Here is a 12,785-nt window from a genome sequence, read left to right as displayed (position 1 = left end):
TAGTTTTCTAAGGGCTGATAGGACTAATACACTTAAGGAATGAACATAAAATAATTACAAATGTGCGATCAAAACACAATAATAAACAATAATGAACAATAGTATGGGAACAGAAAGGATATCATGACATAATTTTTAACACTAACAATAAAATTCAAACATTTTGACACCATATAAATTCTATTTATCCACAAAATTATTATCTATCTATGATATATCTCTGTTGGAGAGGGGACTGTCATTCGCTCCGAATACAGGCCCTAATGCCTTCCAGTTGTTTATGGACCTTAATAGTTTTATTAGGAAACTAACTTTAAAAAGACACTTTAATATACAGGAAACCAATATAAAACATAACAAGGAGACTGATCAAATTAATGTACAGGATCTGGCCCATCTAAAGGATCTAACTTCACTGTTAGGGGAATCAGAAGATACTTTGAACGCTTCACAGGAATGTATGGATCCTTTGGAGCTATCCATATATCTTACTCCAATTGATAGCACAATAGAGGAAGAGTTAAATATCATACACTCACCTTTTAAACCAAAATCCATATTCTTTCCCTACCAGTCTAAGGGAGGATTCATCGAGGCCTTCTATAGTTTGGTACTGCAGGACTTTGAAGCATTATGCTCTAAAAAACCTAAGATCAATAAAAATCTTAGCCAGGGCGAACTGGACGCACTTAAACAGCTTAAGGATAATCCCTCCATTGTCATTAGGCAGGCAGACAAGGGGGGAGGGGTGGTCATCCAGGATACTTCTGCCTACCTCCAGGAGGCTCGCAGACTCCTGGGTGACCAGGCCTCCTACATCACCCTTGAATCTGATCCAGTCGTAGGGTACCAGGACAGTCTCAAAGAGCTTCTTTTTTCAGCACTCACTATGGATATTATCTCTAAAACAGAGTTTAAGTTTTTATTTAATCCACATCCACGCACACCTATTTTTTATCATTTACCGAAAGTGCACAAGTCCTTGACAAACCCCCCTGGCAGGCCCATTGTGTCCGGGGTGGAGTCGATGACGTCGAGCCTGTCCCAGTATGTTGATTACCATCTTCAACCTTTTGTTATTAAACTGAGGTCACATATTAGGGACACGCTCCATGTCATCGAGGCCACCTCTGGCATTAAATGGAAGTCCACCTATTTATGGGCCACATGTGATGTGGCCTCTTTGTATACCTGTATTGACCATGCCAGGGGTATTGAAGCATTAACTTATTGGCTTGACAAGGACTTGTGCATGCCTATAAAACACAAGTTATTTATTTTGGAGTGTGTTAAATTCATTTTAAATCACAATTATTTTTTGTATGAAGAGATGTATCATCTACAAATCTGTGGAACGGCTATGGGCACGAGGTTCGCTCCTAGCTACGCAAATCTCTTCATGGGTTTTTGGGAGGAGAGATTTGTGTGGCAAAACTTACAACTTGGAGCGGGCCTCGTGTACTATGGCCGTTTCATAGATGATATGATTTTTATATGGGACGGAGAGGAGGCAGAACTACAGGATATTCTTAAATCATTTGATGAAAACTCTTTAGGATTAAAATTCACATTTAATATAGATGCCACTTCTATAGTCTTTTTGGATTTATTACTCACATTTGATGATAATTTAGATATTATTACAGCTACACATTTTAAAGAAGTCTCAGTCAACAACTATGTACATGCGTCCAGCAACCATCACAAACAGTATCTACACAATATTCCTCTTGGACAGTTTCATCGAATCAGGAGAAACTGTTCAAGAGATATTGATTTTGTTCAGCAGTCAGGAGAACTTAGTTTAAAATTCAAACAGAAGGGTTATGATAACCAACTAATTAATGAGTCCTTTAAGAAAGTCAGCTCCATGGATAGATTAACTATGTTAAAAACATCTATAAATAGACAGGTCACTTCACGTCTGAGCTATAACTCACCAGTGATTAGAGACGAAACTGCTACATCTAGTGTAAGGTTTATCACCACCTACAATCAGTCTCATAAAGCAATTCAAAAAATTATGAGTAATCACTGGGGAGTTCTCAGATGTGATCCACATTTGAAAGGCATCCTTTCGGATCATGCATCAATTGTCTACAGGAAGGCCAGAAGCATGAAGAGTATTATAGCTCCATCTAAATTAAAAACAGCAAATAACTCTGATAAAACAACTTCAAAAGGCCCCTTAGGAAATCATAAATGTGAACGAGGCAGGTGCATCACCTGTAGGCACTTGAAAGCCCGGTCCGAATTCAGCTCCTCCAACAGAGATACTATCTATCAGGTTAGGAATCACATAAATTGTCTCAGTTCATTTGTAGTGTACTGCATCCAGTGTGGTTGCGGTCTACGTTATGTGGGGCGCACCACCAGATCCCTCTGCACTCGTTTCCTAGAGCACAGAAGGAGTGTCATCAAGGGACTAAACACAAACAGCATTTCCCGACACTATAAAATTATACACAACCAGGACCCAAAATGTATGTCAATCATGGGCCTGGAATTCATCTCTCCCTGTGCTCTGGGGGGCGATCGGTACAAGATCTTGTGCAGACAGGAGACTTATTGGATCCACCAGTTGGGGACTCTAACCCCTGGTGGACTCAATGAGTGTCTGGATGCTAGTACACTGGTCTGATCTCCTGACCTCTTGGACTCTCCTCGCTCTCCTCAAAGGAACCTATGGATGGTTCCTACCTGCGGTCCTCTTTTTTCCACACTCCTCAATAGTTTACTTTCCCTCCCTTCCTTCCCATACCCATATACCCCTCCCCCGAGTTCTCCTTCCCATCCACTCCATTTCCTTCATTTTTTTTATAATACCTGTCCTTTTATTCCCATTTATTCTTCATTCACTCCCTACAATATGTGAATAGGTGCTTAATATCATATTTCCCCATTCTTTATTTCAATTTCATATTTATTTTTAATTTTTAATTTGGTTTTTCCAACCAAATATAATAATTAAATTTTATTATTTTCTATGTAGAAAATTCTTTATTGTAGGAGTTCCTATTCACTATATATAAATTTCAATAATCATTATAATCAATACCTTGCCCTTCCTCTCTTCATCTCTCTATTAACCCATTGTATATGTACAGGGGTATTATTGTGACTATTTAATGTCATTCTTTTCCTGTCTCTGTGGAAATTAGTTAATCCAATTTCTATATCCTATAATATCTGAGGCACAAAATGTAATAAATTGAATACTTAAGAACAAATATAATCTGTTTGTATTTTTAGTATACAGAGATATTAAGGGGATATACAGATATAATCCAATATATAAAGGGAATATATCATTTTTTAATATACAATATATTTTTTTCTCTATTTTTTCTCTATATACATTTATGCCTTATATGAATTATGGGTTTTGAATCCTTCTCTATGTATATATGGATATGAAATTGGAATTTATGGGTAATTTCGTTCTAGTTATGATTAAGATCTGTCATATCTGATTCATTGTTTTAATCAATGCAATTTTGCTTTTATATGTTGATCATATAGTGCAATGTATGATATAGTTATACACACCTATGGAGAGTGTGAAAAATAAATTTTGCATACAATTTGTAAAATATTGATCTTGTGGATTTTCCTAATGGGAAACCATTAAATACAGTTTGAGAATAATGTTTGGAAATATACATTGCAGTATAATGATTGATGAATTTATATGGTGTCAAAATGTTTGAATTTTATTGTTAGTGTTAAAAATTATGTCATGATATCCTTTCTGTTCCCATACTATTGTTCATTATTGTTTATTATTGTGTTTTGATCGCACATTTGTAATTATTTTATGTTCATTCCTTAAGTGTATTAGTCCTATCAGCCCTTAGAAAACTAGTCCCCATTATAATTAGCATATATGTTATGTATCAGCTTAATTTAATACCACTCAGGTTTTATTAATCACCCGATCACGGGTTGCCTGGCAACGGACTGGCTATTTAAGGGCAGGACTTGATTCCTTTTGACATCAGCCCTTTGAGAAAGTTACCGGTCAGGTGACGAAACGCGTTAGGGTACTGAGAGCGCGATTACGTCATCACGACGACGCCGTGCACGCGCAGCAGCCTACACCAAGCGCGGGAATACGATTGGCGGCCATTGGAAGTGCGAGCTGGAGTTTTGGACTCTATACAGACAGCGAACGGAGCCTTTCAACATCTGGTCCCTGGTGATCGTGTCTGGCAGCCCTGAAGGAGTCCACGGAGACGTGTTGCAGTATCCAGAACCGGATGGTGGTGATATAATCACAAATTGCCTTTTAACTACTTGCATCTTGTGAGTGCGATTCCTACCCCCCCCCACCCCCCCCCACCCCCCATCCCCTTTCCTTGTTTTAATACATTTTATACAGTATTATGCTATGGGGCGTGCGCTCTCTCTCTTTTTCTGTCTATAGATATCTGTGGAGTTGGTTTACCCCGTGTGAGAGCAGCCTAAAGACCCTTTTCAACATCAGAAACCTTATCATCATGGACTAATTATGGAAGGACTGGTTGGAGTTTTTTGATTTTTGTGTTTTTCTTTTTTCTTTTTGCTAGCACGTTTATGCACTGTTTTGTTTACTTTTACTGGTTGTGTTTTAATAGTATGCACTAAGGTCACATTAGTTTAAGAGATATATTAATATTTTTATACATTATTCACTTTACACAATTCTTTATTCATTAATTATAGTTATATAAAAAAAATTCTACATCACAGTTATATTATTATTTTTTGGCGCCACACTTTTTTGTTTATATATATATATATATATATATATATATATATATATATATATATATATATATATACAGTGTTCGACAAACCTATACATTTGCTCGCCCCGGGCGAGTGGATTTAACCCCCGGGCGAGTAAATATTGGCCCAAGCAGCACACCTTTGGTACTAGGTGGCGAGTAGATTTTTTTGTGTGGCGAGTAGATTTTTTGGTGATTTGTCAACCACTATATATATATATATATATATATATATATATATATATATATATAGCCCTTTTTCTGACACCTTCCTAAGGGACTACTGGTACTGTACTCAACCTGCGGCTCCAGGAGATATGAGCCTCCGCTAGCTCGAAGCCTGGGGTAAGGGTTCTAGCGCAGCGCCTCCACTTGCCCAGGATCCCCGTTATGTAAGATCGCCCTGGGCAAGAAACATACCAACAATGCGTGCAACCAAGTTTACTATGCATAGGCAACCATAACTTACTCTCTATATAACATCACACATAACTTATATAATTATACTATAACGTTAGAGTCCTTATACTACCGTGGCTCAGCCACATCCCTAGCGAATTTGTCCCGTATAACAGTGGCTCCGCCACGCTCATATAGAGTATTATCCTTGTAAGATGTTAGCTAATATGCTCAGTCCGCTAGCCACTTGCTAGTGCCACTACAAAGTTATTCCTAAGGCGGGATCAGCTTTACAATTGTACCTTCCGGTCACGGCGGTGACCGGTGCCTCTTCGCAAAGGGTCCATTGCCTCCGCTCTGGACCTCCAGATGTCGCGGTGTCCAGCCGTCTGATCCCAGATGACTGTGACCGTCCATAACTCTGTGCGCTGTCCCTAACTAAGGTGACAATTCCTTCCACTATCGGGCGTCCCTGCAGTACAGCAGCCTACTGTGACTCAGGGAAATCTCCTATGGGCCTGGGGGGTAATAGCTGGCCTATGCAGGTGGGTCACGGACCCCCTGCACTCACACTACCTCCTCGCGCTCTGTCCCGATCTCCTCTGCCTAGCGTGGTCTCTCCCCCACGCTTCCTGTTCCTCCTTCCTTCATTCCCGCCCTCTCATTGGCTCCTAGCGTCAGGTGACTGTTCCAGAGCTCCGAGAGTTGTGGTCCATTATCAGAGCCTTTCCCTTATTGGCCTGTCGTTCGCGCGCTCCCATTGCGCATGCGCGACCTCTTCACCCCGTCAGTGTCCTTTGCAATATTGCGCAACAACATGGCTGCACCCTGTACTACCGTGCCGTCGCGGAACCTGCCGTACTCCCTCCGCGCGCACACACATGGTATCTAACATACCCTTACATATATATATATATATATATATATACATATATATATATATATATATATATATATACAGACAACGAGAGTTGTGGTCCATTATCAGAGCCTTTCCCTTATTGGCCTGTCGTTCGCGCGCTCCCATTGCGCATGCGCGACCTCTTCACCCCGTCAGTGTCCTTTGCAATATTGCGCAACAACATGGCTGCACCCTGTACTACCGTGCCGTCGCGGAACCTGCCGTACTCCCTCCGCGCGCACACACATGGTATCTAACATACCCTTACATATATATATATATATATATGTAAGGGTATGTTAGATACCATGTGTGTGCGCGCGGAGGGAGTACGGCAGGTTCCGCGACGGCACGGTAGTACAGGGTGCAGCCATGTTGTTGCGCAATATTGCAAAGGACACTGACGGGGTGAAGAGGTCGCGCATGCGCAATGGGAGCGCGCGAACGACAGGCCAATAAGGGAAAGGCTCTGATAATGGACCACAACTCTCGGAGCTCTGGAACAGTCACCTGACGCTAGGAGCCAATGAGAGGGCGGGAATGAAGGAAGGAGGAACAGGAAGCGTGGGGGAGAGACCACGCTAGGCAGAGGAGATCGGGACAGAGCGCGAGGAGGTAGTGTGAGTGCAGGGGGTCCGTGACCCACCTGCATAGGCCAGCTATTACCCCCCAGGCCCATAGGAGATTTCCCTGAGTCACAGTAGGCTGCTGTACTGCAGGGACGCCCGATAGTGGAAGGAATTGTCACCTTAGTTAGGGACAGCGCACAGAGTTATGGACGGTCACAGTCATCTGGGATCAGACGGCTGGACACCGCGACATCTGGAGGTCCAGAGCGGATATATATATATATATATATATACACCTTGTATTTGTATTTTTTCTTGATCCCATCCATCATTGTGAAATCCTGTGTTCTTCCGGTTCTGAAGAAATATTACTGCAAAATATATTTTTTTTCTTTGAGGGCTTCAAAGACCATCATTCCCCAATAACTGGTTTGTAACTGTGCTCTTATCCCTGCATCTTTGGAATCATTGCTGCATTTTTACTCCCTGACACCTAGTGACAGAAATATGTATTGTGTACTCCACATGCTATTTAATTTAAGGCTCTAGCGCACATTAATAAGAAAGCTATGTTTGCTCTTAAGAATTATAAAGCAAATGTTCTTGGTATGGATTAGAAGGCTTGAACATTATAGAAGCGATTTAGAAATGTTTGAATCGCCTAAGTAACTTCTAAGCATCTTTACCTTTAAATCAGAGCCGTTTTCTTTAATATTAAGTAAAATGTACCAGCCACAGAAGCTGAACCGTTCACCTGTTAGTTATTTCCTGATGCCCAGAGCTAAGCCCAATGTAGCAGTTCTAACGAGAAAGCGTCTGTTTCTGCTGAGACCTCACATTTTTTGGAAGGCGATGACAACGCTTGATTTATTACACCCGGGGCCCGGAAAAGCTGGCAAATTGTTTCCCCTTTTCATCAGCCCGATAAAAATGCAGCGTCTTCCCCTGCTCATCGCCAGAGACGCTTCATCTTACAACAAGGCTGGCACCCCTCGCTGAGATATGGGCAGCGGCAGGAGCTTATGTTCCCAGGAGTTTTTTTTTACTCCCGTGCCGGCTTTGAGTCGGTGACAGTGTTTAGTCGATTACAACCTGCATTTATGGGGCGGGGGCAGCCTTTCCGTCCTAAACAAAAAGTAATGTATCAAATACAAATACAGATTGAATGTCTGCGCGGATTACTTGGAGAGATCTTGCCCTTTCCAACGCTGTTCTAATTTTTAGAATCCGATGCTTCGTTCAGAAGATATAAGCATGTAAAATATTACGTGTCCGGGAGGCTAAAATGGAGCTTTCCCCAGAGCCCAGTGCAGTCGAAAGATTACCAGGGTGACGTTAAAAAAGAGGAGGCAAGATACTAACATACTGTATGACATACTGTACTCTTAAAGGCTTCTAGGAAGGAGAGGATTTGGGGATTGTTGCTTTAAATGTGGCAGAATACTAATAGCAACAATTTTCTATATAGCACTGAGGTTGTACACAGAATTTAGCAGGCGGAGCGAGTTCCTGTTCCAAAGAGCTTGCTTTTCGATTTTTGATATCTTAGACACATGGCGATAAAGGGGCTTTTCAAACGTAACATGGAGCAGACACTGGGATTGGGGCTGTGTTCAGTCACATCAAAAGGCATTGTGCCGACTCCGTACTATGCCTGCAGAGAAGACACAGAGCCCTTCCCAGTCAATATTTCACCCTACGCTCCTTATCACTTCAAATACAAATTAAACAGGAGGACGTCAATTTTCTGGGGGGGAGGGGGGAATGTAGTTGAAAAAAATTACCTAAAAGTCAGAAAAAACTTCCTATTTTGCCCAGAATGGTGTGGCAGTGAAAGGGTTATACATTTCTGCACGCTATTACTGCATATTAAAAGGAGGCATCTTTGTTGCTGAACCATGACCTTCACAGTCCCTGCTAATTACCCTCCGAAATTAGCCCTGCTCATTAGACCTTAAATGACCATGAAAATGGCTTTTTTATGAGTGTGAAAGACAACAATACGATATAAACCCACCGGAGAAATGCAGCAAGCCCTGTATGGGCACATTGTGGTAACCTCCCAAGATGGTCACTTAAAGGGTCAGTCCCTCCTAAAACCAACGTGTACTAATGCCAGGGCCATGTTTATGGGTAACATCTGGTGGGCGATGCCTTGCTTAAATAAAAGCTGACGTCTTTTTTTCAATCATTTGTTAAAGTTAGGTTCCATAGTAAATATGCTGAGATGAGACTTTGGAGGGGTTTTGATTTTCTCTGGCTGATCCCTTTTTGTCTGATGTCCCTGTGTGTCCAACAGGAGATTGCACAGGCAAAGCTCACCTTTTCCTCTCCTTTTATTGGCTCTTTGATTAGGGTGACCAGATTTTCAAAAGTAGAAACTGCGAAACATCCCAGTTACTCTTTTCTCTATTCTCTCTCTTCCCCCACACCCTCTCCCCATTCTCTCTCTCCATATTCTCTCTCTTCATATTCTCTCTCCCCACCCCTCTCAGTTATGTCTCTATTTGAACCTGTGGAGCAGTGGGGGGTCCGTCCTGGCGGCAGGCACCGGAAGATGTGACTGACTTCTGGGTCGGACCAATGGGGCGAACACTGCCCCAACCCTTATCATCCGCCTCCAACCGACGATGTCCTCCATTGCTGCTGCCACCATTTTGCTCCAACCTCCACTAATCGCCATCCTCCCCCGTCCTCCACTTCCGCCACCCTCCTCTGACCTCCGCTGCCGCCATCCTCCGACCTCTGCTACTGCCATCCTCTTTCGACTTCTGCAGCTGCCATCCTCCTCCACCCTCCGCTGCAGCCATCCTTCTGCAATGTCCGCCGCTTCGCCATCCTCCTCTGATGTCCACCGCTTCCGCCAACCTCCTCGGATGTCCGCTGCCACCACCCTTCTAAAACCTCGATGGCTGCCATCCTCCGACCTTTGCTCCTGCCATCCTCATGTGACCTCCACTGCAGACTTACTCCTGTGACCTCTGCTACCGCATTTTCCTATGACCTCCGCTGCAGTCATCCTCCTGTGACCTCCGCTGCCACCATCCTCCTGTGATCTCCGCATCCATCATCCTCCTTTGATCTCCGCTTCCGCCATCCTCCTGTGACCTCTGCTGCTGCCATCCTCCTGTGACCTCCGTTTCCGCCATCCTCCTGTGACCTCCGCTTCTGCCATACTCCTGTGACCTCCGCAGATACTATCCTTCTGTGACCGCCGCTGCTACCATCCTCCTTTGACCTCCGTAGCCACCATCCTTATGTGACCTCTGCAGCCACCATCCTCCCGTGATCTCCGCTACCGCCATCCTTCTGTAACCTCTGCTGCCGCCATCCTTCTGTGACCTCCGCATCTATCATCCTCCTGTGACCTCTGCTGCCGCCATCCTCCTGTGACCTCCGTTTCCGCCATCCTCCTGTGACCTCCGCAGCTACTATCCTCCTGTGACCTTTGCTTCCGCCATCCTCCTGTGACCTCCGCAGCCACCATCCTCCTGTGACCTCCGTAGCCACCATCCTCCCGTGATCTGCTCTACCGCCAGCCTTCTGTAACCTCTGCTGCCACCATCCTCCTGTGATTTCCGCTGACACCATCCTCCTGTGACCTCCGCAGCCGCCATCCTCCTGTGACCTCCGCAGCCACCATCCTCCTGTGACCTCCGCAGCCACCATCCTCCTGTGACCTCCGCTGCCGCCATGCTCCTGTGACCCCTGCTTCCACCATCCTCCCGTGATATCCACTGCCGCCATCCTCCCGTGATATCCACTGCCACCGCCCTCCCGTGATATCTACTGCCGCCATCCTCCCGTGATCTCTGCTGCCGCCATCCTCCTGAGACCTCCGCTTCTGCCATCCTCCCCCGACCTTTGCTGTCCTCCACTGCTGCCACCTCCGCCCTCCTCTTAAAGAACGGGACATTCTTAAAATTGTTGATACACTTCATTAAAATCCCGGACTGTTATGGCTGAACCAGGATGTAGGATCACCCTATATCTAATAAGAACAGAGTGGGATAAGGAAGAGTAAAGAGAACTATTGACTGGCAAACACTCCCAGGAAAACATTGACTGACAAACCCTCCCTCATTCAGAGCACCCTGAGAAGAGCAGTTTGCAATGAATTTCCAAAGAAAGATTTGTTTACGGAAGCCAATATAATTGTTTATTGCCTAACTTCTTTTTCCGCCTATATACAGTAGGATTGCACCTTTAATAGCTTAAAAAAAAAAAAATAACACTGCCACCTGGCCAAAAGTGGGAATGAAAAGAAATTCATGGAGGAGTGCTCAAGAAGCCCCCGTTCAGAAAAAAATATAAAAAAAAAACAAACAAGCACAATAGAAAAATTGAACCCACCACCCCCCCCACCCCCCCACCCCCCCCCACCCCCCCCCACCCCCCCCACCGCCCCCCACCCCCCTGCGTTCTGTCTGCTTCAGCAGATCACATAGAAACACGGAACAAAATTAAATGCAGTCCTAAAATGCAGAGCCAAGAGTCTGTCTCTCTAGGATTCAGCTATTACTGGGCATTAATTATTAATGACAAGTTCTATATTAGATTTGTAAGGGGTATTAAATTCAGCGCAGCTTAAAGGCTCTTCTGGGTGCCAAGGAATTCTGAGTTCTTTTGCTTCCTTTCATTTTTATTATCATGCAGAAAGTTCCCTTTTGTGGGGTTTTCTTGTTAGAGGGCTCGGGGGTTGAAAAGCCAAGATGGGAAGTCAAACTTAATTGTAAAAACAGGCCTTTTACCTAACTGCAAGGTAATACATATTATTATATGATGTGTAGAGATACAGTATGTAGATATACATCAGTAGGTTTTTTTTATGGGAACAATTTCCCTCCTCTCTGCTGTTCTTGAAGGTATTGGGATGTCAACTGTATTAACGATATGTTGGTATTTACTAAACGATGCTAAGCTCTAAGGCACCAATACCACCTGTTCAAATGACACTTAAGGTATCTTAAGGCAGTGGTGCGCAAACTTTCCCTCCCATGCGTACCCCTGCCTGCTCTCCTTGGCGCCTCGCCCTCCCCCTCCACCCCCCTGCCCCCTGCTCGGCCAGGCATCAAATGATACATGGGGCCATGTGACGTAACGTTGCCATGGTGATGTGATGTCACGTGACCCTGCAGCGTCATTTGATGACGCGTTACCATGACAACGTGTCGCTGGAAGGGAAGTGTGTTACAGAGGCCTCGTGCGGTCCCCCGGCATTTAATTTAAATGCCTGGGGGGAGTGCGGGACCTCTATAACTGCCGCGTCCCTCCCCAGAAAATCTAGCGCCCCCATCTTGCGCACCCCTATCTTCAGGCAAAGGAGCTCAACTCCAGTCCTCAAGCTAAACCCTCCCCCCCCCCCCCCAACAGCTCAGGTTTTCAGAATTTCCCTGCTTCAGCAGAGGTGGCTCAATCAGTCCCTGCTTCAGCAGAGGTGGCTCAATCAGTCCCTGCTTCAGCACAGGTGGCTCAATAAGAGGCTCAGTCTTTGACTGAGGGGGCTTTAAGGACTGGAGTTGAGCACCACTTTCTAAAGGCATAGAACTGTATGGTAAATACAGGGCTACAACCCCATTTATACATACCCTGCTGCATAGAACATTTGGAAACAATTGCAAGTTTTGGTTATTCATTATGTAAAAAGAAAGACGTTACATTTGGGGAGTTTTGGAACCTTTAGCTAAATCTGGTGTTTTTTGCAGAGTTCTGAAATGCTGCATCAACGTTAAGTAAAAAAATGCAGAGTGTTGCACGAAGCTCAGAACTTTCCGGTCTATTTTAATCCATGTTGGCCTGTAAAAGGGTCAGTACCCTATATAAAACTAACTGTGCTAGCAGCAAATATTTGTCTGCTTTTGTTTTTGGAGAAACGAATTACAAATTGCCTTTCTTCAGGATCTGAATGGGGGAGTCTTTGTCAAACAGGTTTAGCCTAATCTGTCCTGTTTAGGAAGCGCATAAGGGGAGAGGGGGGGGGGTGTCTATGCAAACTCTTGTTGAATAGTTAGATTGTAAGCTCTTCTGGACAGGGACTTCTTTTTTCTAATGTTACTTTTATATCTGAAGCGCTTATTCCCATTATGTGTCAAACTATTATGTCACGCGCATCCCTGCTGTGACGCACTATGTACATAAATGGCGCAA

The sequence above is a fragment of the Ascaphus truei genome, chromosome 9, assembly GCF_040206685.1.
Source record: "Ascaphus truei isolate aAscTru1 chromosome 9, aAscTru1.hap1, whole genome shotgun sequence".
Classification (NCBI taxonomy): Eukaryota; Metazoa; Chordata; class Amphibia; order Anura; family Ascaphidae; genus Ascaphus; species Ascaphus truei.
The sequence above is the reverse complement of the archived record's forward strand: the minus strand, read 5'-3'. Positions refer to the sequence as shown.